The sequence below is a fragment of the Sinocyclocheilus anshuiensis genome, unplaced genomic scaffold, assembly GCF_001515605.1.
Source record: "Sinocyclocheilus anshuiensis isolate Anshui unplaced genomic scaffold, SAMN03320099.WGS_v1.1 scaffold3089, whole genome shotgun sequence".
Taxonomy (NCBI): Eukaryota; Metazoa; Chordata; class Actinopteri; order Cypriniformes; family Cyprinidae; genus Sinocyclocheilus; species Sinocyclocheilus anshuiensis.
The window spans coordinates 3,494-8,400 of record NW_015555948.1 but is presented as its reverse complement, the minus strand read 5'-3'; positions in this window follow the sequence as shown (position 1 = coordinate 8,400).

Genomic DNA, 4,907 nt, shown 5'->3' with positions numbered 1-4,907 from the left:
TAATTTATTTTCAAGATCTGAGGTAAAATATCTATTGTTGCTTTCACTATGGCTATAAAGATCACGCAGAATAATATTCAAACTCGCATTAGACACTCTTAACATTGAATAAAGCACATAATCATTACCTGAGATACCTGAGACATCAATACCTGTCATATTTTCGGATATGATAGGGAAAGTGGAGAGAAGAGATCCAGTCTGGAGATGAGCAGGAACAGTTGATTTGCATGCAGACATGGAGATCCAAAAAAGATTTGTTTGTTCATTTGTTTTTAATATTCAACAGGCAAAGTTCTTCTGTATCTAAATGCAAAAATGTTCATAATTGTTTGAATAAAACAGACTACTGGGGGAAAAAACCTGAATATTTATCTTGTGACCATCTTTTGGTTATTTTTACAAAAGCAACAATATAATTATTGTAGTAATAATAATTTATATTTATTTATATATATATATATGTAGGGGTCAGTGGCCCTTGGTTTGGTATTGTTGGCAGAATTCGGCCCTCGGCGAAAACGAATTGAGGAACCCTGATCTACAATCTCAATTAGGAGTGTCAATGGTCCATCTATGACCTTCAAACGGCTGTAGCTCAGTAATTTTTTGTCCAATTCCAACAAGTCTTATCATTTTGAAGGTATTTTAATGGAGAAAGTAAAATTTGCTCATTCCAACTCATTTCGCCATCATGGGTCACGTTTAATTTCACAATCCTTGCAGACGTAGTCCAATCCTGCTGTGAGATCTTGTAAAGTGTGCATTTGAATCCTGCATGATCACGTGTTCTCTGCGTGACGGTCGGTTCGTGAGAATTGAATGCTGACAGGAGAGTTCAACTTCACTGAGAGGCGCGACCAAATGTTACATTTTTTTATATTTCTTTATTTTTGAAAAACACTGTAAAAGACTGTAATACTGTCATCTACAGTATAAGTATGATTATTTTACACATTTTTAAATTCATTTTGGAATTATTAACATTTTTATTAATTTAATAAGAAGTGTGAAATATAAATATGTAAAGTGGGTTAAATTCAAAAAGCTCTAAATGAATTTTACAATTGATTTGTGCGAATAAAGACAGCATTGGACAAAAGGCACGTCAATGCCGACCATTTAAACATTTAAAATACACAAGTTCTTTCATTGTACCATTTTGGAAAGGGGGAATTCGGGGACTCTAAAACCAGAACAAATTCTTGTCTGAATGCAACGGAATACATAAATCTCTGCATTTCTGGCCATGTCAAACCACGACTGGCTTGATTGCATGTTAAATGGTAGTCTAGTTAAAGATTATTGCTACATGCGCAGAATGAACATTTTCCTCATATATATATATATTGGGAATGGGTCACGGTTTTCAAATATTCGATCAGTTGATTTAATAATAGAATATCAAATAGGCTGTGAATTTAGTTTTTTTTTTTTTTTTTTTTTCCATAATTCTTCATGTCTTCAGTGCTGATGTGGTGGTGATGCGTTCATGTAACCAGAGGGCGGCGCTGCCGATAATGCACCTAAAAGCTGTCATAGACAACAGAAGAACACCACATTGTCTCACTGCACACTGTAGATTTGAGTCAGGATTTAACCATCAAAACCGATGCAGAGTCATCCAGCTCAGTTCAACTAAGCAAGCCAGAGGTGACAGCGGCAAGGAACCAAAACTCCATCGGTGACAGAATGGAGAAAAAACCTTGAGAGAAACCAGGCTCAGTCGGGGGGCCAGTTCTCCTCTGGCCAGACAAAACCAGCAATTCAATTCCAGGCTGCAGCAAAGTCAGATTGTGCAGAGGGCTCATCTGGTTCCTGTGGTCTTGTCCAGGTGGCCGTCTGAAACAAGGTCCTCACTAAGGATCTGTATCTGGGGCTCATCTAGTTGTCCTGGTCTCCGCTGTCTTTCAGGGCTGTAGAGGTCCTCTCTAGGTGCTGATCCACCATCTGGTCTGAATACGTACTGGATCCGGGTGACTGCAGTGACCATCTGATCTGGATACAGACTGGATCTGGTGCATGTTATCTCACTAGATTTATAACGTAAATCATTTATAAACATGCCAACACAGGAGAATACATCAACATATTTCTATGTGATTTGTTGTACATCGCGATTTCAAAATAAAAGTTCAAACCCTCGCTCCGAGTTTGCATGTGGCCAAATATTAAAATTACATGGATTTAAACGTCCTTGAATCATGCTGTAAAGTGAAGTATCGCCAGGCCGTTGGCACCCTCTGCAGGTATTTGTTATAATACATAATATACTTAAAGGGATAGTTCACCCAAAAATGAAAATTACCCCATGATTTTCTCACCCTCAAGCCATCCTAGGAGTATATGACATTAACGAGAGAGTGGCGTCCAGCAGATGACGTAGCACGTAGGCAAACGCGGTGACTGACGCGGAAGTGACAAGCGTGGAAGTGCAAAGGAGAGAGCAAAACAAAACACCGGTCACGAATTAGTAGTACAAAACGAGGATTTGTAAAGAAAAATGTCAGATTTCGATATAAGCCAAGAGGATACTGGTTTTCCTTTGCTATAAACAAAACTTGTTTCTCACGAGACTAGCATATTCTCACCGGAGCTTTTGCTACCCCTACGTCCTTCGTCATCCGCTGAACTCCACTCTCTCGTGAATGTGCGTACGACAGTTAGCGGAAGCTAGAGATTAAGGTTTATAAAGTTGTAAATATGGATGTTTTTCTTACACAAACGCATCGCGTCGCTTCAGAAGGCCTTTATTTACCCCCCGGAGCAGTATGGACTTCTTTTATAATGGATGGGTGCAATTTTTTTACTTCAAATTTTGGGCTATCATCCACTCCCATTATAAAGCATGGATTAGCCTGGACATTATTTAATATAACTCTGATTGTATTTGTCTGATAGCAGAATGTCCTATACACCTAGGATGGCTTGAGTATGAGTAAATCATGGGGTAATTTTCATTTTTGGGTGAACTATCCCTTTAAGTTGGTTATGTTCATATTTTGTGTAGGCATATTACATTATATACGTTTATTTTATTAGTGTTCAATAAAACCATGTAATTGGTTTTGATACTTTGTTTGAACCAATTATTATTGCCTCATCATTAGTTTATATATAAATAGTCATACTAAAGCCTGTTTTTCCACTTCTATTTGTATTACTAAAAAATATCAGATTACGCAATTGTCAAAATAATTAGTAGACTACTTGATTACCAAAATAATCATTAGTTTCAGCCCTTGATTAGTTAAAAAATGTCTAAATACAACTGCATTGTTTTGATTTGTGTGATTTAAAAGACAATTTTTTTTTTTAAATCTTCAAAATTGTATTAAAATATTGTCTCTTCTAGTGAACCAAGTATCTGTATATCTCGTGAGCTAAATGCATTGTCACACACCCTAGTGTTGGTAAGCAGTGATATAGCTCATAATTTCCCGAATGTATGATACAGCTTTCAATCTTCAGGTCAATCATATATTCATGAAAAAAAAAATCAGTTTGAAGAAGGAAAGCGATAACTTTGCCATAATATCCTTTCACATGTTAAAGTTGCCACAGTTATTGCATGCTTTTGTGCTTCACTTTATTTGTACCATTTTGTTTTATTTATTAGAATTTCAAAGATAATAACGATGTTGTTTAATAAGTGAGATCTCTGAAAACCAAAAAAGTAGTGCTTAAAGTCCTTGAAAGTCCTGGACTTTCATTTTGCAGTTTCTGTAATATTATATATATATATGTATATTAGGGATGGGCATTACAAGCAAAAATAATATTCAAAAATCGCTGGGTATTATTTGAAAATCGCACCCCTCCCCCGCAAGCACGCACAAACACCCATAAACCGAGAGAGACGGGATTCACGCTTTCAATCTCTATGATGAACTGTTTAATTCAGAAGATAGGCTACCTTAACTCAGGCCATATAATGATTGTAACGTGCTGAAACATATTAATAGGCCTATAATAAACATAACCGAATGACAGCACTTATTAACATAACAGTCCGTCGATTAGCATAAATCAAATGCTCATAAGAATCCGTGTATCATTCGATCATTCGTTTTGAAAGTACACAGCTCCTTTTTCGTTTTTTCCAAACAACGAAAAACGAGAAATCAACTTAAATTTTCGTTTTTCGCTCCGGGGTAGAAAAATGAATAAACAGCTTGAATATTTGATTTCTACACGTGGGCGGGAATTAAACGCCCCTTTCTGCTGATTGGTCAGCCGAAGATCAAACCGTGCCGTCATCAGTTCCTCTGCAGTATCACGCAGCAGAATAATAGTCCTCCACTGCTGCAGTTGTATGGATTCTTAACGCATTTATTGCAACTACATTTAATCTTTTTTCATCAAACAAACAGTCAAATGAATAGCTCGACACAACTCGTACCGGGGCAGAGTCTAGACAGGGCTTTCTTCTGTGTAAATATAAATTCTATTCTTTGCATCAGCTGGGCATGGCAGGGTATGATATGACAGCTGTCTTAGCCTACCCTGCTCACCCAGTAAGTCTGTTTGTTTAATTAATTAATTCGTTTCAAAATATTTTAAACACCAAGACAAAAAGGAAGGAATAATAAATTGGCTTGGGTATATATAGGCCTATAATGTTCACACAAGAACTGACAACCGAAGAACAACATATATTAAATAGCCTACTGATAGAGTTTTATAATGTAGTCTTGTGTTTTATTAAAATTGATTATAATTGATATCTCAAAAGGATATGCACTTGTGCTGGGCGTGAGCTGATTTTCATAAAATATAATAACTTGCCATTTCGGTTTGTTTCTCACCAAACCCTCAGTATACCTTCAGAATGCTTGGAATATACGCCACGAGATGCATATGATTATTTTACGACAGATATGCATCCGCTTAAAAAAAAAAAAAAA